General features: G+C 41.4%; 2 protein-coding genes across 3 annotated transcripts in view; one reads left to right on the top strand and one right to left on the bottom strand.

Annotated features, from left to right (window-relative positions):
• The window catches only part of cenpp (centromere protein P), a 392,661-nt gene that overhangs the window by 359,306 nt on the left and 11,270 nt on the right, over positions 1-22,085 (top strand). The gene's annotated exons all lie outside the window — the stretch shown is intronic.
• The window catches only part of ecm2 (extracellular matrix protein 2, female organ and adipocyte specific), a 77,811-nt gene that overhangs the window by 49,980 nt on the left and 5,746 nt on the right, over positions 1-22,085 (bottom strand). Inside the window, exon 1 of one of the 2 annotated variants that reach the window (XM_068051880.1) lies at positions 14,272-14,290. The exons of the other annotated variant lie outside the window; for it this stretch is intronic. The gene's annotated coding sequence lies outside the window, so the exon portion shown is untranslated. Of the gene's footprint in view, positions 1-14,271; positions 14,291-22,085 lie in introns of those variants that run through there. 2 annotated transcript variants of the gene reach the window in all.

Genomic DNA, 22,085 nt, shown 5'->3' on the forward strand with positions numbered 1-22,085 from the left:
CTGAATCTATCTAGTGCTGAGGAATGAGGTGGCCAGGAGAACACTTGGGTAAGAGTGATCATCATATCTAAGGTTTAAATTAGTAATTGATAAGAGCAAGGAACAATCTAAAGTAGAACTTCTAAATTGGAAGAGGGCTAACTTCAATGAGGTATCCCGCCAGGATAAAATGGAACTAAAGTTTGACTGGAAAGAGTGTAACAGAACAATGGGTGATCTTTAAGGAAGAGATGTTTCAGGTACAGGCTAGGTACATTCCATCAAGGGTGAAAGGTAAGGGAACCAAAGCTAGGGCTCCTTGGATGACGAGGGAGATGGAGAATATGATGTAACAAAAAAAGAGGGTATACAATGCATATCAGGTGAATTCTTCAAGTGAGAACAAGACCAAATACAATAAGAGGGAAAATGAAGAGGAAAGTAAGAGAGAAATTATGAGGACAGAATGTCAGTTAATATAAAAGGTAACCCAAAGATTTTCTACTGGCATATAAGTAGTAAGCAGGCAGTAACAGACAAGGTGGGGCATATTAGGGATAATCAGGGTAATATATGCTTAGAGGCGCAGGGCAAGGCTAGAATACTTAATGAGTACTTTGTATCAGTGTTTACTGAGGAAGAGGATGCTGACAAAGTAGAAGCAGATATGTCAAGGAATAGATGGGGTGAAAATTGATAGGCAGGCTGTACTGGAAAGGCTGGCTATGCTTAGAATGGATAGGTCACCTGGTCCGGATGGCTTGCACCCCAGGTTGCTGAGGAAAGTGGAGGTGGAGATAGCTGAAGGGCTTGCCATAATCTTCAGATCGTCTCTAGATACAGGGGAGGTGCCAGAGGATTGGAATATGACAAATTCAAGAAAGGGTGTAAGGACATTCCTAGTAAGTGCAGGCCAGTCAATGTAACATCAGTGGTGGGTAAGGTTTTAGAAACAATAACCAGGGGAAAAAATCAACAGGCACTTGGCGAGGTTTGAGTTAATTAAGGAGAGCCAGCACGGATTTCTAAAAGGCAGATTGTGCTTGACTAATCTAATTGAATTTTTTGATAAAGTAACAGAGAAGGTTGATGAAGGCAATGCATTGGATGTTGTCAATATGGATTTTAAGAAAGCATTTGACAAAGTACCGCAAAGTTGAGCCCATGGAATAGGAGGGTAGCTGTGTCAGCTTGGATTTTTTAAAAATGGCTGTGTTTGCTGACAACGCAGTCACTAGGTGGCACAGTACTAGCACATGCACAAATGCAGCCTCTTCCACTGAAACGTCACTGTCTGCGATTGAAGATGGCGCTGTTCAATTCATCACAGAATGAATTCAACCCGAAAATCCCCTCAATGGCCTGCCATTGCCTCCTCAATCCCACCCCCACCAGTCCCCCTGTCCCTCCTGCCATTGCGCTTGTCTTTGTTGCTCCCTCCTGCACCCGTCTTCTCGCCACACGCTCTGGCCTTGCCGCTATCTCCCCACTTCCCCTCCCCACCCCCCTCCAGCCCTTAGCTCCAGGCCACGCCGCTTCCCTCCTCTCGGCCACTCACTCCCAGGATCGATCGTTCCCCACCACGCTGCCCGAAGAAGCAAGACGGGCTGCGAGGGGTGACAGAGCGAGTGGCCGAGAGGAGAGAGTTGACGCGACTTGGAGCTAGCAGCTGGACGGTGGCACGAGGGGAAGCAGGGAGTGAGCGGGGGGAAGTGTGGGGTGGGGGGGAGCAGTGATGGATCTGGACCGAGCAGCTGGGCGGGGGTGGTGGGGGGGGTGGGGAGGAGGCAGAGGGAGGCAATATATGCTTTACTTACTGGCACAGTTCTGAAGAATGTGCAGAGTCAGAGCGACCTGGGGTCTAAGTGCACAGAAGCTTGAAAATAGCAGGACATATTGAGAGAGTAGTTAGCAAAACATATGGGATCTTGGGCTTAATAAATAGAGATATTGAGTACAAAAGCAGGGAAGTTATGCTGAACATTTATTAAGCTGTGGTTAGGCCACAACCTGAGTATGTCCAGTTCTTGTCACCACACTTTAGGAAGGATGTGAGGAACCTTGAGATGATGCAGAGGAGACTTACCAGAATGGTTCCAGGAATGAGAGATTTTAGATACAAGGTTAGGTTGAAGTAGCTGGGGTTGTTCTCCTTGGAACAAAGGAGGTTGAGGGGAGATTTGATAGAGGTGTACAAGATTATGGCAGGTTTAGATAAGGTAGACAAAGAAAAGCTGTTCTCATTAGCTGATGGTACAAGGACTAGTGGACACAGATTTAAGGTTTTAGGTAAGAGATACAGGAGGGATGTGAGGAAGAACATTTTTACACAATGAGTAGTAATGACCTGGAAGTAGCAACCTACAAGGATGATGGAAGCGGAGACAATGAATGGTTTACAAAGGAATTTGGATAGGCGCTTGAGGGAAATAAGCTTGCAGGGCTACGGGATAGAATGGGGAAAATGGACTGACAGAATTGCTTTACAGAGGGCAGACCCATGGGCCGAACGGCCTCCTTCTGTCTCATAATGACTCGATGACTCCAAAATTATTTGTTCAAACTTATTTCTGTAGCTGAAAATGTATCAAAAGTATTATAAATAGAATAGCCTACATTTTGCAGTAGGAGTAATGATGGGGCTAACAGTGTTCATTTATTAAGGAGTAATCAGACAGCAACTTATGCCTTCTGCACATGTGCAGTTAAACACAGAAATCAGGGAGTTGCTATCTGACTGCCCTGCTCCTCCAAAAGCTATACAACACTGATACTCCACTGATAGACTCAGCATTCAAATACATGGAAGGGTGTCAAGTTGGGGTACTTCTCCACTGTATACCCACTAAGCAGGCCGGAAAAAGCGAGAGCTTGTGCATTCAAGTATGTGAATTTTTAATGGTGTCTTAATTACTGCCAGATAACCTCCCTGACACTGAAAATTACTTCTAAAAATGTGAAGTCTCATGCTTTCTCATTTTAGTTGTTGAAGATTAATTTTTTAAAACATTTTATGTCTCTTTTATCTCTCTCTCTCTCAATCCCATCTTTATTTCCCTCTCTATTTCGTTTTGTGTGCATGATTTGATATTGCAGTAAATATTCTAACTTACACTTCATGTTTCAGACTCTGTCACTGTGAAGATTCTTCAATCTGATTGGTTAAGGAGACTCACCATTGGTTGACCTGCTCACATAGGTCCCAGATTTCTTGAAGAAGGTGTCACGCTGTTTTGGTTCTGTCTAATTACTGCAAATCACAGTGCAAAAGCCCATTCAAAGTCTGTAAGTGTAATGAATGGCGAGCGCTGTTCGCCACTCACTGCAAAATCTGTTGAGGATATTTGTGCCGCTTGTGAAATTGACTGTAATTAATTTGAGATATCCAATAATCCCCATTGGTCCTGCACAAACCTCTGTTGTTTCTCTATCGGAATTAAGCATATTAATGTAGTTTTCAAATCTCAATCTCTTTGCAATGCTTCTTTTAGTATTTCAACCATCAATAGTCTGCCATCTAGTGACCCTTTGAAGAACTGACCTACTTCAGTTCTAGGCAGTCCTGGGAGTCAAACCTGAAATCTGCTACTTCTGCTGGATCAATAAGTAATCTATAGTATTTGATAAATCGTTTGAAAATAAATAAGTTGTCAGATCTTCTATTGTTGTATTCAGTTTACCATATTTCACGTAGCTAGGACAAAACTGAACACCCTTCATTGGTCATATTCCAGCTTCCTGTGAATCGCAGAGCTCTTATTTTAAAAGCATTTTGGAGTGGGAACTAGGTGCCAGTCAGTTGGAATAATGTTTTGCACTCAAATCCAAAACAAATACATTGATTTAAAAAAATTACTTTTTTCACAATTAAGAGTCTTCAATGAAAAAAGCCTGGATAACCTCAATTCAGTGGATGAAAGTCCTCAAAACAAGAATGTGGTCAGCAATCCTAATTTGTAATTGGCTATAAAGCCTGGCTCAGGTATAAAATTAAAACCCGACCCGGACCCGACCTGACCACAGCCAACCCGAGCCCTTCAATCTTTTTTCACGCTCAACTCGACCCGACATAAATATCCTTCATCTGTTCCGGCAGCAGGCTATTCCTGCAGCTGGAGTTGTGGGGAATCATGGGGACTTCCATGTCCAGCCCGACCCGACATGAGCCCGAATGCTGGACTCGGAATTTCGACCCGACCTGACCCGACCCCGACACATGTAGTCGGGTTCGGATCAGTAGCCAGGCTTTAATTGGCAAGTTTTAAAAAAAGTTTTTTATTGATATTTTAGGGGGCCTGAAAGAGGATTCCTAAATTTTGCCCACATATTACTTTCAAGCCAACATTTTCAAGTGAATTAAAGGAATATTTATTTGACCAAGGTCTCGTCATGTGGATTTCTGATTTTCAGTTATTTCTGGGCCTGTAAAAACAACAGAAAATTATGCAGTTCAGTTCAGTAGCATGAGTAAAACCTGTAAAGCTGATGGGGAAAACATAAAAAACACACTTGACTGAATTTCCACAAATGTCTCAACAGCATGACCGGTCCATTAGTTTGAATTCAAATTTATAATTCCTATCTCCATGGTTGAATCAGTCAGCAGGAGGTTCGTGCTCACATTTCTTTCCAAAATCATTATCTCTGCTGCCATTCCCTAGTCCCAACCATGAAAAGCTCATTGCAGCTCTGAGGATTGAGGTCCAATGGTTTTTGGCATTTGAAGATCAAAAACTCAAGATGATTATGTTTTGGAATATCCAAATTTTATCAATAGATATGGAAGTTGAAAGACTTTTAATTTGTAAATATTGCCATGTAAAACAACTTCACTTACAAAATCTGCAGCCCGTATTTTGGAACACATGTAATCACAGATGCATGCCAGACTTAAAATCCCATCAACAAAAGATAGCATTGGCCAATTTCAGATGTCCATTATGAAGTAAAAAGTTAGTTCAAAAGTCGAAGTGAAAGTGAGGATGAAAAAATGGTGTTAATGAGTTTTCAGGGCATGGTTCAATCTGAAATCAATCTAAATTAGACTGATTGTTCCATTGACCTTACCTAGAAAAGGAAAGCTTCTGGCAGGATATTATAAAAATCCAGTCAGATTTACAACAACAACTTGTATTTATATAGCACCTTTAACATAATGTAACATCCGAAGGTGCCTCACAGGAGGGTTATAATCCAAAATTTGACACCGAGCCACATAAGGAAATATTAGGACAGATGACCAACAATTTGGTCAAAAAGGTAGATTTGATGGGGCCACATAAAGGAGGAAACAGAGGCGGAGAGGACAGGGGAGGGATTTCCAAAGCTTAGGGCCTTGGTAGCTGAAGGCATGGCCACCAATGATGGAACAATTAAAATCAGAGATGCCCAAGAGGTCAGAATTAGAGAAGTGCAGATATCTTGGAGGGTTGTAGAGCTGGAGGAGATAAGATAGGGAGGGAGGAGGTCGTCGAAGGATTTGAAAACAAGGATGAGAATTTTCAAATTGAGGTGTTGCTTGACCAGGAGCTAATGTAAGTCAGTGAATACAGGGCTAATGGGTGAATGGGATTTGATATGATTTTTGACATGGGATTCAGAGTTTTGGATGACCTCAAGTTTATGGAGGGGAGAATGTGGGAGGCCAGTAAGGAATGCATTGGAATGGTCAAGTCTAGAGGTAACAAAATCATAGATGAGGCAGGGAGAAAGGTGAACAATGTTACAGAGATAGAAGTAGGCGGTCTTAGTGATGGCATGGATATGTGATCGAAAGCTCATCCTAGGATCAAATATGACACCAAGGTTGCGAACAGCCTAGTTCAGCCTCAGACATGGAGTCAGTGGTTAGGGAATGGAGTTTGGAGCGGGGACCAAAGGCAATAGCTCAGTCTTCCCAATATTTAATAGGAGGAAATTGCTGCTCATCTAGTAATGGGTGCTGGAGGAGCAGTCTGATAATTTAGAAACAGTAGAGGGGTTGAGAGAGATAATGGTGAGGTAGAGCTGGGTATCGTCAACATACATGTGGAAACTGACGCTGTTTCTCAGATGATTTTTGCCGAGTAGCAGCATATAGATGAGAAATAGGAGAGGGCCTTGGGAGATACCAGAGGTAACGGTGCAGGAGTGGGAAGAGAAACTATAGCAGGTGGTTCTCTGACTGCGCTGAGATAGATAAGAATGGAACCAAGCGAGACTAATCCCACCTGACTGGATGACAGTGGAGAAGTGTTGGAGGAGGATGGTGGGGTCAACTGTGTCAAAGGCTGCAGACAGGTCAAGAAGGACGAGAAAGGATAAGTTACCTTTGTCACAGTCATGTAGGATGTCATTTGTGACTTTGATAAGAGCTATTTTGTTACTGTGGTAAGGCAGAAACCTGATTGGAGGGATTAAAACATGGAGTTTCAGAAAAGATGGGCACAAATTTGGGAGGTGATGACACTTTCAAGAACTTTAGAGAGGGAAGGGAGGTTGGAGATGGAGTAGCAGTTGCAAGGGGAAAGGAGTCAAAGGTTGGATTTTTGAGGAGAGAGGGACAGTACCTGAAGCGAGAGGATCGTTAACAACATCAGTTATAATGGGAACCAGGAAGAGAAGTTGGATGGTCAGCAGTTTAGTAGGAATAAGGAGTTGGATAAGGAATAAGCTGGATCTTATGGACTAGAAGAGCTTGGAGAGGGCATGAAGGGCATAGGAGAGAAGCGCGAGAATGATGTGAGTTCATTGCTCGTGCAGCTGGGAACTTCAGATCAAGTTTGGCCCAGTGGACAAAGGGAAGAGGGGGAAGTGGGGCAGAGGCAGATGATTTCAATCTTATTGACAAAGAAATTCATGATCTCATTGCACTTGTTGGAGGAGATGAATTTGAAGTATTTTGGGCTGATGTGCTGGTTTCCATGTAAGTTGATGAATACTCAGAGATACATGGGAAATAGCCATGCGGTGAAAAGTCAGCATACCTACTTTCTTAAGTTTGGAGGCCCACTTTTTAACAGCATCTAATGCAGATTTATTTGGACATATAAAGCATGACTTTCCACTTGGAAGTATGAGTGGCAGATAGCAGCGATATCATGAAGAGCGCCATTTGCAATTTCTTTTGCAGTTAACGAGCATTGCTTCTGAAATTCAGCACAACCTGTTGGCTTAAAGAAATAGTGGATTTTCATCAAATTTTGTAGACTAGTGATTTATTATTCATTATTTTCGTCTGACAAAATTTGTATTTGATTTACTGAGAACCTTCCTGAGAATCTTCAAGTTCACCAGCTCTGGCAGGGTGAGGTTCAACAGTGGTCCAAATTGTCTGATCATGTTTTGTGTAGTATCAGATGCCATATTTGAAGGATCAGTCTCTAAAATGAAAATCTTTGCCAGTCAGAAAATGTAAACACATGCATCCAAGCACCCACTGCAAGTATAGAGTAAGATTTGTTACAAGTTCAGCTTATGAAAAATGAATGGATACATTTACAATCAGCAATTTTTAAATGCTTTTAAAAGTTAAAAATTCATATTAATACTATGTTCATGACTAAAACTTATGAATTATTTAATTTTTGAACCATGGTGGAACAGCCCTGCTGTACAATGACCAAATGCTTACAGGAGTATTACTGAGTAAACAACAATCTATTTACTGACTTTGGTTGTTCCAACCAACTTTATTCTGATTTTTAACTTTTTTATGCAAGGTAAAACTCTGCATTGAGTGAAAATTGAAAGTAGCTAAAAGTATGGAAATTGTGTTTTTAAAAGACACCACACCCTGTTGATATGACTTCCTGCAATATAGGTGCATTTGGTTGAGTTATGTTACTGAAAAATAATTTTAAAATAATAATCTTTCCAAAAGACCATAGTAATTAATGCCTTCAGACTCCATAATTTGGAGTCTGGAAGCCAGCTCCTGGAATTTATGCTATTAAATCCATTTTCTGTGGAACTGCTTGCGAACTTGTAGACCCAATGTAGGTCTGTTGTTGATCTATGGGAAAGAGATTTAACACCATAAGTTCCCAGAGCCAGTTCACAGCCAGGTTCCTGGAATCAGAGCTAAAATAAAACAATTTTACTATAAAAGGCTTAATAATCAAATTAATTTCCTTCCTTTCCACCATTCCAAAATATATGTGCACCCAGAGAATTTCTGCAGTGATGATCACAGCCTTTAAGAGCACCATTTTATTTTGCATTACTATGTCCTATGGCACTGCTTGCAGATAAAAGGGAAAGAGAGAAGTGGTACATAGACTGACATACACTGTTCCACATTTCAGTTGTAAATTGCCCCCAATGTACAGGCTGTGCCTCATGCAGAAAAGTACAATTAATTTTATTTGGACTGTATAGTGGGAAAAAAATGTACTTGGCTTCAACCTAAAACTGTAAAACATCACCCCATTATTTTGGACTGAAGCATCCCCTGTTCCTCTTTGAATAGTGACATGGATCTTTTACGCCCATCTGAGAGGGCAGATGTGACCTCAGTATGTCTCACCTGAAAGATGGCACCTCCTGCAGCACAATACTCCCTCAACACTGCACTGAAGTACTATTCTGGATTATGTGCTTACGTCCTGGAGTGGGGCTTGAGCCTACAATCTTCTGAATCAGCGAGAAGAGTGTTCTCACTGAGCTAAGGCTGATGCCCAGGTGCTTCACAGAAACATAATCAGACAAAGATAAAGGCCAGACCAGAGAAGGAGATATCAGAAGGGGTGACTGAAAACTTGTTGAGAACAGTGGTTTTTATGTATGGTCTCAAAGTCGGAGAGAGAGGTATAGTGACATAGAGAGGGAATTCCAAAGCGTAGGCTGAGATAGCCACTTGTAAGGCAAAGGGAGGGGTGATGCATTAAGAGACCAGAGTCGGGGAAACACAGAATTTTAAATTGGAAGCAATACAGAAAATGAAACCTGCTGTTATTAGCTGGTCTGGCCTATATGCAACTCTAGTCCCCCACCAATGTGCTTGATTCTTAATTGCTCTCTGAAGTGGGGAGGCAGTAGTGTAGTGGTATTGTCACTGGACTAGTGTATTGCTCTGGGGACATGGGTTAGTATCCCACCACAGAATAAGGTGGAATTTGAATTCAATTAATAAATCTAAAATTTAAAGCTAGTCTAATGATGGCCATGAAACTATTGTCGATTGTTGTAAAAACCTATCTGGTTCACTAATGTCCTTTAGGGAAGGAAATCTGCTGTCCTTACCTGGTCTGGCCAACATGTGACTCCAGACCCACAACAATGTGGTTGACTCTTACATGCCCTTTGAAATGACCTTGCAAGCCACTCAGTTGTATCTAACCACTACGAAGCCAATAACAAAGAATGAAACCAGATGGACCACCTATCATCGACCTAGACACTGGAAACGACAACAGCAAACCCAGCCCTGTCGACCTTGCAAAGTCCTCCTTACTAACATCTGGGGGCTTGTGCCAAAGTTGGGAGAGCTGTCCCACAGACTAGTCAAGCAACAGCCTGACATAGTCATACTCATGGAATTATACCTTACAGTGTCCCAGATACTGCCATCACCATCCCTGGGTATGTCCTGTCCCACCGGCAGGACAGACGCAGCAGAGGTGGCGGCACAATGGTATACAGTCGGGAGGGAGTTGCGTTTGGAGTCCTCAACATCAACTCCAGACCCCATGAAGTCTCATGGCATCTGGTCAAACATGGGCAAGGAAACCTCTTGCTGATTACCACCTACCGCCCTCCCTCAGCTGATGAGTCAGTACTCCTCCATGTTGAACACCACTTGGAGGAAGCACTGAGGGTGACAAGGGTGCAGAATGTACTCTGGGTGGGGGACTTCAATGTCCATCACCAAGAGTGGCTCAGTAGCACCATTACTGACCAAGTCCTAAAGGACATAGCTGCTAGACTGGGTATGCGGCAAGTAGTGAGGGAACCAACAAGAGGGAAAACATACTTGACCTTGTCCTCACCAGTCTGCCTGCCACAGCTGCATCTGTCCATGACAGTATCGGTAGGGGTGACCACCGCACAGTCCTTGTGGAGACGAAGTCCTGTCTTCACATTGAGGATACCCTCCATCATGTTGTGTGGCATGACCACCGTGCTAAATGGGATAGATTTCAAACAGATCTAGCTATGCAAAACTGGGCATCCATGAGGCACTGTGGGCCATCAGCAGCAGCAGAATTGTACTCAACCACAATCTGTAATCTCATGGCCCCGCATATCCCCCACTCTACTATTACCATCAAGCCAGGAGACCAACCTAGTTCAATGAAGAGTGCAGGAGGGCATGCCAGGAGCAGCACCAGGCGTACCTTAAAATGAGGTGTCAACCTTGTGAAGCTACAACACGGACTACTGTGTGCCAAACTGCATAAGCAGCATGCGATAGACAGAGTTAAGCCATCCCATAACCAACGGATCAGATCTAAGCTCTGCAGTCCTGTTACATCCAGCCCTGAATAGTAGTGGGCAATTAAGCAACTAACGGGAGAAGGAGGCTCAAAGAGCATCACCATCCTCAATGATGGCACAGTCCAGCATGTCGAGCTCAAGCCTTTGCAACCATCTTCAGCCAGAAGTGGTGAGTGGATGATCCATTGCAGCCTCATCCTGAGGTCCCCATCATCATAGATGCCAGTCTTCAGCCAATTCGATTCACTCCACCTGACATCAAGAAAAGGCTGAGTGCATTGGATACATCAAAGGCTATGGGCCCGACAACATCCTGGCTGTAGTGCTGAAGACTTGTGCTCCAGAACTAGCTGTGCCCGTAGTCAAGCTACAACACTGGCATCAACAACTGGAAAATTGTCCAGGTATGTCCTGTCCACAAAAAGCAGGACAAATCCAATCCAGCATATTACCATCCCGTCAGTCTACCCTCAATCATCAGCAAAGTATTGGAAGGCATCGGTGACAGTGCTATCAAGTTGCACTCACTCACCAGTAATCTGTTCACCGATGATCAGTTTGGGTTCCACCAGGACCACTCGGCTCCAGAGCTCATTACAGCCTTGGTCCAAACATGGACAAAGGAGCTGAATTCCAGATGTGAAGTGAGAGCAACTGCCCTTGACATCAAGGCAGCATTTGACCTTGTGTGGCATCAAGGAGAAATCTCTCCACTGGTTGGAGTCATACCTAGCACAAAGGAAGATGGCTGTGGTTGTTGGAGGCCAATCATCTCAGCCCCAGGACCTTGCTGCAGGTGTTCCTCAGGGCAATGTCCTAGGCCCAACCACCTTCAGCTGCTTCATTAATGACCTTCCTTCCATTATAAATTCAGAAGTGGGGATGCTCACTGATGATTGCACAGTGTTCAGTTCAATTCGCAACTTCTCAGATAATGAAGTCCATACCCACATGCAACAAGGTCTGGACAACATTCAGGCTTGGGGTGCTAAATGGCAAGGAACATTCGTGCCACACAAGTGCTAGGCAATGACCATCTCCAACAGGAGAGAAGCTAAGCATCTCTCTTTGCCATTCAATGGCATTGCCATCACTGAATCCCTCACCATCAACATGCTCGAGGTCACCAATGACTACAAACTTAACTGGACCAGCCAAATAAATGCTGTGACTACAAGAACTGGTCAAAAGTTGAGAATTCTGTGGCAAGTATCTCAGCACCTGACTCCCCAAAGCCTGTCCACCATCTACAAGGCACAGGTCAGGATTGTGATGTAATACTCTCCTTTTGCCTGGGTGAGTGCAGCTGCAACAACACATAAGCTTGACACCATCCAAGACAAAACAGCCCGTTGATAGGCACCCCATCCACCACCTTAAATATGCACTTTCTCCAACACAGGTGCACCGTGGCTGTAGTGTGTGCCATCCACAAGATGTACTGCAGTAATTTGCCAAGGCTCCTTCAACAGCACCTTCAAACCCATGACTGTAAACACCCAGAAGAAAAAGGGACGCAGGCACATGGAGGGGAACTTGCAGCTGGTGGTGTTCCCAAGTCACACACCATCCTGACTTGAAAATATATTGCCATTCCCTCACTATTGCTGGGTCAAAATCTGAGAACTCCATCCCTAACAGCACTGTGGGAGTACCAACACCATATGACTGCAGTGGTTCAAGAAGTTGGCCCACCACCACCTTCTCAAGGACAATTAGGGATCGGCAATAAGTGCTGGCCTTGCCAGCGATGTCCACATCCCATGAATATAAAAGAAAAGAAGGATGATACATAACTCTCTTAGTTCTGAGGATAAGCTTAAAGAGTTGTGTTTATTTATTTTTGAGAAACATTGGCTTAGAGGAGAATGATTTAGATTTTTTAAATTTTGAAAGGATTGGATGTGGTAGTATTAGAGATGATATTCAAAATGGTTGGTGGTGCTAGGATTAGAATTGGAGGACATGCCTATAAAGTATACAGACAGAGTTAGGTTAGATGTAATTTTTTTCCTCTTAAATGCAAGTTCTTTTTCTATGTATGAAATCCTTAATAGACTACCATCAGATGTGGAAAATACAGACACAATGCATATCTTTAAGAAAGGACTCTATTCTGTTCCTGACTGAGGAGAACATTGCAGCACTGTAGAAGATGTCCTCTTTTGCTTCTCTTTTTTTGGCCTCTGGTAGGAGTTGTGAACCACGCTCCTATTTCTAGATGCTAAGATTGTACCTTCTGAGCATTGATGAGCTTGATTGTGTTTTGTCATCCTTTCCACATGTACACAAAATGGTATTTCATCTTGAAATTGCTTTTCCACATCCATTATTTGCTATAATTTTTACTTGCTAGTTTCCTGGGGCTGTTTTAATGTTTTGGTCTTGTTTGCTAACAGCCAGTGTCATAGACACTTGTGCTGCACTAGCACAGGGTCAATGGACCAAATGACCTCCTTCAGTGCTGTATGTTTCCATGTCGTTGCTAAATGAAGCAGTAAATTGGTCATACAAAAGAAGCAACAATTGCAACATAATCATTGCAAGTTTATTGACAGATAATCTGAAGTTGATTACCAAGAAATATTTTATTTAAAATGCATTATATTAGAACCACAAAGTTGCTGTGAGCTTTTTTATTCATATTTGAGTAATATTGAAAAAGCTTTTGCAGATGAATTTCATAAATAAGTTTCAATAAAGAGAAGTCCACCAGTCTTACTAATTTGTGTCAAAGCTATTCATTTAGTGAATAACTTCCATGAAATAAAGAATGCAATTTTACTATTGTTGAGTTGTTTATACGTGCAAGTCTTATTGCAAAGATTTTAGTTGGAATTTGGCTTAAGATCACATTTAATGCTAGTACTGAGCCTGGGATTTCAGTATTCAGCTCAGCAGTTGATTAAGTTTACCATGTTCTCCCGAAGTCATCTGGGTTTAATTTTATTTGAGCCAAATACTGATTTTAAGCATATATATGCTTGCTTCTTAAATGTAGGTTGGTTACATTTATGACAAAGTATATTATTTACAATTTGTGATAAACTCTGAAATTAAACTGTTAACATATTGTCTGTTCATTGTAATATTTTGCAAACCCAGATGTCGTTTGTGATTGATGCTGCCTGTTTATAAATGAAGCAAACAGGCGTTGGAACATATGGTTCTAGTTTCCACAGGCAGAACAAATAAGATTCAGCATTTTCAAAATGTTTCAGAATAACACAAAGGATTATATTTGCTTAGACAAAGTTATTAGGGAAAGAAAACAGTATGCACATTAGCTGCATTGCAGTATTGGTTGCTATAGTATCATTCACCCAAAAAGATGTCAGTTGCAACACCATTACCTCAATTTGTTTGCTGAATCACAACTTAAGTAAAAAAAATTTTAACACAAATTGTCACTTGAAATTTCCCCTCATAGTAAAATCTTTATGTATAAACGCCTTGCATCCCTAGTAAATGTTGCACCTCAAAGTAAATATGGAGCAAAAAAAGTGATTGGCTTAAATATCCATTGTTTGTTCAGTTGCCATTAATTGGCTCAAATATATCATTATCTGCAGGAAAATCAATCATCAACCTCGACGGGTATGAAAAGCTACCAAGCAGCAAGAACCACAAACTGTATCAATCAAACCAATTTTGTTTTCAACTAGGAACCAGCATCCAATGCAAAATGAACCAATACATAGTTCAGAAAAAAAAATTTCGACATTGTTTTGGCAATCCAGGTTTTCTTTTTGCCATGCAGCACTACATAGAGCTCATACTTACACTCTAATGCAATAAATATGTAAAAATTAAATGATTCTTTCAGAAAAATAATTATAATTAGAACTCCCTTCACCAACATTCCCATACACAGACCTGTTCCTCTTTCTAGGGCTTGGAGCTTCAATTCTCCTCCATTACTGGAACTAGCAGTCTTCACTCCTGATTTTTCCTGGCTTCTGTGTATACACAAAATCAGTGCCCCTCAATGACACTTGAGACCCATGCATATGTATATGCCTTCAGTGCCTCATGCAGCCCTAAACTTTCCCTATTTTCCTGGACCCAAATCTGACTCCAGTACCAACGTGTGATGTTTATTTAAATTATTTTTGTTGTGTGATTTTGGAAGGTAAGGGTCCTCTACTTTAGCCCAACCTGAATTAAGCTAGGTAATATGCAGTATCATGATCTTTTTACAAGTAGTTGAATTAGTTACTTCACCCATTTTTCCCCCATTGGGAGAATTTCCTTTTTCTCCCCGTTCCCAATCTGTGCGAGTTTCATTTATATTTTATAAAATTGTTTGCAGTGGCATATTGTGCCCAAATTAATATTCCCGAAGAACTACTTATTTCTGAGTAGAGGTAACAAATAAATTTGTTATGCACAAAGGTTGCAGTTTTAAATTGGGTGGTCCTCACTTTTGAAATAATTTACTCTATCTAGATGTCAGCCTTACCTCAGTGATGAGACTTCTGCCTCTGAGTCATAAGGTTGTGAATTCCAGCCCCATTCCAGAGAATTGAGCACATAATCTATGCAGACACTTTAGAAGCGTACTGAAGAAAAGCTTCATTGTCAGAGGTGCTGTCTTTCCGATGAGATGTTAAACCAAGCTCCCCCTTCCCTCTTATAGACACTAAAGATCCCATGGCTTAACTCAAAACAAAGCAGAGTGTTTCTCCCAGCTCCTGGCCAACATTCATACCTCAAAATCAGATTATCTGGTCATTTATCTCATTGCTGTTTGCAGGATCTTGCTGTGTCCAAACTGCCTGCTACTTTTCCTACATTACAACAGTGGCTGTACTTCAAAGTACTTTATTGGCTGTAAAGCACATTGGGATGTCCTAAGGTCATGTGAGGCACTATACAAATTAAACTTTTTTCTTTCTGAAATCTCCTTGGGGTTACATGTCCATAAACAACTAAATGCTGAATTGACAAACAATCCCATGACACTCTGTCTGAGAAGAACTCACCATTCTCCTGCTGATAATGTTTCTGTTTTGTATTCAATGCAATTTTATTGTAAAAATTGTACCTAATAAGCTTTGTATTTTCAGAGCATCGGAATTCAGAGTCTTTAAAAGAAACCATTTTTGATTATGACTTCAAGCCGTTTTTTCTGGTAACCCATGAAAGAAAGACTTGCATTTATCTAGTGCCTTTCATGACCGCCAGACATCCTAAAGCGCTTTACAGCCAATGAAGTATCTTTTGAAATGTTGTACTACCCATGTTGTGAGTAGTCTGTTTTACAGTAGTTTTAAAAAAAAAGCTTCATTTCCACAGTTTGAAAATTGTTATTAGTATTTTTGTCAAGTTACCAGCAGATACTGCTGATGAACTTGTCAAAGAAGTTTTGTTGTAACATTTTATTTGATGGAAGTAGTGATGTAGAAATCAGTTGATGACTGGAGTAAATACACTGACTCGCTTCTGATGAAGGGTACTATCAGTGTAGGGAAATGACCTGGATACAGACAAAGTAGGATCAGAGCACTAGAGAACAGAAAAAGACTTCAGGAATAGAGGTTAAAGTTTATAAAATAAGTTACATTGGAAGCAGCATAAGAGAGAGAAGACTGAGAAAAGTTTGACTGACTGCAGTTATCCCACTGTGTACATTCCTTTGTCTGGCTAGAGTGTGGTCCAGAGCCAAGTATATAACTCAGATCTGCTGGTCCTGCACAGCTATAAATCTCAAACTGATATATGTCGTATCATAGCACCACCATTGTGTTGAACCAGGATTTTACAGTATTATAGTTATACCACTGACATTTCATATTGATCTAATGGAAAATTAGTGCACAGATCTTTAGAATATTCAGATGTTTGGAAATAGCTTATAATAGACCCGTTATTCCAAGCAATCAAGTGATCAATTAAAAAGACAAAGGAATGTACACAGTGAGATAACTGCAGTCGATCAAACTTTTCTCAGTCTTCTCTCTCTTATGCTGCTTCCAATGTAACTTATTTTATCAACTTTAACCTCTATTCCTGCAGCCTTTTTCTGTTCTCTAATGCTCTGATCCTACTTTGTCTTACTGCATCCAGGTCATTTCCCTTCACTGATAGCAGTGTTTGCTGATTCAAATGGAAGTATAAGCACTACAGGTGACCTCAGTACCCCTGGGCTTCGAAGGGGAAATTAGTCAAGGTATCTGCTATCTATTTCTCTGCAGTGACTGACTCCAGCTCGAAAATTCACATATGTGGCGGATCAGTGAGGACAGGATCAAGAATTTGCAGGTCCCTTCAGTCAAATAGCCGGCCAGCACTTCCAATAACCTGTGAAATGACGTACAATATAACCTATAACACACAAATTTTATTGCTTTTTATACACTGTTGACTTAATTTTAATGAAATGCTTTTTAAAATTATGAGCCATTGGATTAATTTTGGTGTCTGGACTTTCTAATGGTGTCAACTTTAGCCTGAACACAGTTCTCAGAGACTGAATTGAGGAGGAGAACAGTGCTCTATATGTTTTTCTCATCTCTTCAATAACAGTGTGTCCCCAATGCAGTTTAAGCTTATTGTGTACAAATATGTGTTTAAGCAGTTCTTAGTGGCTAGTAACAGCTAGACATACACCAGAAACAGTATAGAAGATCTAGGGTTATGGTGTAAGATGGATTTATGGCAGAAAGAGAAGATGGTTATAGGTGGTGGGGACAATTATGGTCTACACACATCTCTTGTTCAGAACCTCGAAGGGGATGTCAGCTTCATCACGGGCATATATCTTTGCCAAAGCCTTTTCCACAAGGACCTGAATTAAGCAGTTGGTGACTAGTAAGTTTGGTACACAGAATTGGACCTGGAAATCTAGAACATTAAGATGATTGACACATTGAAAACTAACATATCGCTCTACCATGCTGATAGCATTTAGGTGATGATGAAACTCTGGCTTGAGAAGACAGCTGCCAGAAGGATTTACCCGGAGGTCTTCCTCCTGGTTTAGTGTCCACCTTAATTGGATTCTAGAAAGACAGGAGGTTGATGCTGCAGTTCCACTCGTCCAACTGGTGATATGATGTAACAGAGCAATCACAGATTTTGTAAGGAGTTGTAGTGCTCACTATGCCATTTGGCAGGAGCTTTTGTTACCTGCTGTTTCCTTATTAAAAGTTCAAACCCTCCTTTGGCAACGAGAGTCCAACTTGTAACTCTTTAGGTAGGAGTAGAGGGGTATGCATATGTTTGAGCCACATTGATTATAATGTTACATGCATAGGTATGAGAAATTCAAACCAGTTCAGTCCATGGTGGAAGAAACAGTTGTCTAATCCTTGTCCCAGCTAGGTCTGCAGTGCGCATTGATAGTTAATCAGCCAGCTTGAATGGAATCTGGAAGGAATAGATTTGGCACAGAATCTTCCCACTCAACTCCAGGTAGCAAGCGCCTTAACAGCCAAGGACCCAACACTGAGCCCTGTGGAATGCCATTGGAAACCGCTTTCCATTCGCAAAAACATCCGGCGACCATTACCCTTTGTTTCCTGTCACTGAGCCAATTTTGGATCCAATTCACCACATTCCCCTGTATCCCATGGGCTTTTATTTTTCTTACTGGTCTGCTATGTGGGACCTTGTCAAATGTCTTACTAAAATCCATGTAGACAACATTCACTGCACTATCCTCATCAATTCCTCCTTGTTACTTCCTCAAAAAATTCAATTAAGTTAGTAAGACATGACCTTCCCTTAACAAATCCATGTTGACTATCCCTGATTAATCTGTGCCTTTCTAAATGACAGTTTATCCTATCTCTCAATTGATTCGAATAATTTGCCTATCACCAAGGTCAGACTGACTGGCCTATAATTATTTGGTCTATCCCTCGCACTCTTTTTAAACAATGGTACAACGTTCACAGACCTCCAATCCTCTGGTACCTCGTCTATATCTATTGAGGATTTGAAAATAATCCTCAGAGCATCCGCTATTTTCTGAAGACGGGTCACTGACCTGAAACGTTAACTCTGCTTCTCTCTGCACAGATGCTGCCAGACCTGCTGAGTTTTACCAGCATTTCTTGTTTTTATATCTGCTATTTTGTCCCTGGCTTCCTTTAACAGCCTGGGATATAATTGGTGATTTATCCACTTTAAAGGATGTTAGACCCTCTAGTACTTCCTCTCTCATGATGCTTATCGTATCTAATATTTTGCACTCTTCCTCTTTAACTACAATGTCTGCATCATCCCTCCCCTTTGTGAAGACAGAAACAAAGTACTCATTAAGAACCCTGCCCACATCTTCTGCATCCACACATAAGTTACCTTGTACATCTCTGATAGGCCCTACCCTTTCCTTAGTTATCCTCTTGCTCTTAATGCACTGATAAAACATCTTGATTTTCCTTGATTTTACCTACCAATATTTTTTCATGTCATCTCTTTGCTTTTCTAATTTCCTTTTTTTATTTCACTCCTGCACTTTCTATATTCATCAAGGCTTTCTAAAGTATTAAGTTTTTTGTCATAAGCTTTCTTTTTCTGCTTTATCTTACCCTGTATGCTTCTAGATAACTAGGGGTTCTAGATTTGGCAGTAACACCCTTCTTCTTTATGGGGACACTGTGCCCGTAGAATCTCGTTTTTGAATGCCTCCCACTGGTTTGCCACTGATTTTCCTTCAAGTAGCTGTATCCAGTCCACTTTTGCCAGATCACCTCTAAGCTTTGTAAAATTTGCCTTCCCCCAATTTGGAACATTTACTCCTGTTCCAGTTTGTTTTTTTCCATAATAATGCTAAATCTAATACTTCATCCACTTGCCCAGCTTCATTCCTAAGGCTAAATCTAGAATTGTGCCTGCTCTCGTTGGGCTTGTTACATGCTGGCTAAAAAAGTTCTCTTGAATGCTGATATTAGGATAGTTGAAATCCCCAACTATAATTTCCCTGTTGTTTTTGCACTCAGAAATGTGCCAGCATATTTGTTGTTCTACTGTCCTTCGAGTGTGCCTGTCCTTTTTTTTTATTTCTGAGCTCAACCCATATGGCCTCATTTGATGATTCATTCAGCATATCATCCCTCCTCACAGCTGTAATTGATCCTTTAACCAATAATGCTACATCCCCTCCTTTTTCATCCCCCTCTCTATCTTGCCTGAAAACTCTATACTCAGGGATGTTGAGTTGCCATTTTTGCCCCTCTTTAAGCCAAGTTTCTGTTATAGCAATATCATGCTGCCATATGTCTATCTGTGCTCTCAACTGATCGGCTTTATTTGCTTTCCTCCTTGCATTTAAGTAAGTACCTTGTCACACTGCCAAATTCCTGTGCTGTACACTTTTTTGTTCTTCTGCCTCCCTCTCACTATTTATGGGTCTATAGTACACTCCTAGTAGTGTGACTGGCCCTTTTTTTATTTGAGCTCAGCCCATATGGCCTCATTTGATGATTCATTTAGCATATTATCCCTCCTCTTTAACCAATAATGCTATACCCCCGCCTTTTTTATCCCCCTCACTAGCCTGCCTGGAAAACACTACATCCAGGGGTGTTGAGTTGCCATTTTTACCCCTCTTTAAGCCAAGTTTCTGTTATAGCATTGATATTCATTTACATTATAGTCTGTGTTCTTTCCATCTATATGACTTTTAACTTTCAACAAACTAAGTCCTGTTCTTGTAGGCTTGTGCATTATTGTTTTTTGATGTGGTATTTTATATTCTATACATCTGCATTATTAGATGCAGCCAGCTGTTACTTTTTCTTGCTGGTTTTTCATTTTGAAGATATTCTAACCAAGTGCAGCTTTGTCTTTATTTTTCAAACTGCCGATAATTACTTTGTATGTCAAGCCCCCCACCTATCAAGAATGAGGAAAATTAATTTTGCCACATGAACATTGATTTTAAACAGTTGTTGGTGAAGAAAGAACTTGCTTTAAAAAAACAATTGGAGACTTTGGCTGGAGAGAGACATTAGCATATCCACAGACAGTACTTCAAAGAACAAAGGAGCTATTCCCTGCTCCAATTTAATCCACAGTGGACTTCTGATTACCAGACATTGAAGGTAGTTAGTTAGGCCACACTTAGAATACTGCGTGCAATTCTGGTCGCCACACTACCAGAAGGACGTGGAGGCTTTGGAGAGGGTACAGAAGAGGTTTACCAGGATGTTGCCTGGTCTGGAGGGCATTAGCTATGAGGAGAGGTTGGATAAACTGGGATTGTTTTCACTGGAACGGTGGAGGGGGCGACATGATAGAGGTTTACAAAGTTATGAGTGGCATGGACATAGTGGATAGTCAGAAGCTTTTTCCCAGGGTGGAAGAGTCAGTTACTAGGGGACAGAGGTTTAAGATGCTCGGGGCAAAGTTTAGAGGGGATGTGCGAGGCAAGTTCTTTACACAGAGGGTGGTGAGTGCCTGGAACTTGCTGCCAGGGGAGGTGGTGGAAGCAGGTACGATAGCGACGTTTAAGAGGCATCTTGACAAATACATGAATAGGATGAGAATAGAGGGATACGGTTCCCGGAAGTGCAGAAGGTTTTAGTTTAGACAGGCATCAAGATCGGCGTAGGCTTGGAGGGCCGAATGGCCTGTTCCTGTGCTGTACTGTTCTTTGTGGAAAGGCTAGCATTCCAGGTTAACTGCTAAGATGGCCGAATACACAAACAGACGTGGTCGGACCAGTTTGGTCACATGGCTGGCTGACTGTTGGAGTTTTTTGAATTTGAACTTCCAGCAAGGAATTTGAAATCAGAAGGCTGTTAAGCTCCTGGACTGAAAAGACCTCTCTCCTGTCTGCTCTCATCTCACTCTCACCAGCTTCGGAAACCATTGAAAACAAGTGAACTCAAAGAGAGAAAAGTCTCCTACGTGAACAAGGTTTAAGAAGAATACTGGGCCCCAACGAAAAGTAAGAGCTGTCTACAATCAGAGACTCTACAGCGAGCTGGAAACACAGAAACAGTAACAAGAAACTCCCTTCAGAGTCTGCCTCATACCTCTCTATTTTGTTTTTCTTCTCTTTTCTGTCCTATTTAACTTGTATCGCGTGTGCATGTTAGCTTGGGCGCGTCATAGGCATTAACTGTATTAGAGTTTAAGTTTAAGGTTTAATCAATTTCACTTTTCTTCTTTAAACCTAAGAAAGCCTGTTTGTGCTCATTTCTTTGCCTTATAATTGGAAAGTGGTGAACAAGGATTCACCAAAGGGGGAGCTCAAAACACAGTGTGTTTAAAAAAAAACCCTGTTACAATAAGACCAGGTGAAGACAGTAAAAGACCCCTAGACACCTTTCTCACCTGGTTGTAACAACTATGTTAAGTTGTGGCCAAACCATACACCAAACCCAACATGCCAAGGCCCAGGCAATGAAGGAGTTACAGCCTAGTTAACGTCTCTAGAAAGATAACCCCTTCTGTTCATGGCATGTTCAAAAGTAGAAAATTCTTTTAAGAGCTGAACCCAAGCCATACTCCTGTTTGAATGAGTGAAAAGACTGTTCAGAAATGTTTATCCTGTAATTTGGAGTCGAGCAAAGTCTTTGGCTTTACAAATACTCTCTCACTTGTGTCACTGTCTCTTTGTCTCTGTCGATCCTTTGATTCACTGGCCACGGAGTCATCTTCCTCCACAAAGGACTTAACCACAAAATTCATATTGTTTCAAATGTAAACAAAAATCTAAAATCGTGCTATGATTT

The sequence above is a fragment of the Heterodontus francisci genome, chromosome 19 (genome assembly GCF_036365525.1).
Source record: "Heterodontus francisci isolate sHetFra1 chromosome 19, sHetFra1.hap1, whole genome shotgun sequence".
In the NCBI taxonomy this organism is placed as follows: domain Eukaryota; kingdom Metazoa; phylum Chordata; class Chondrichthyes; order Heterodontiformes; family Heterodontidae; genus Heterodontus; species Heterodontus francisci.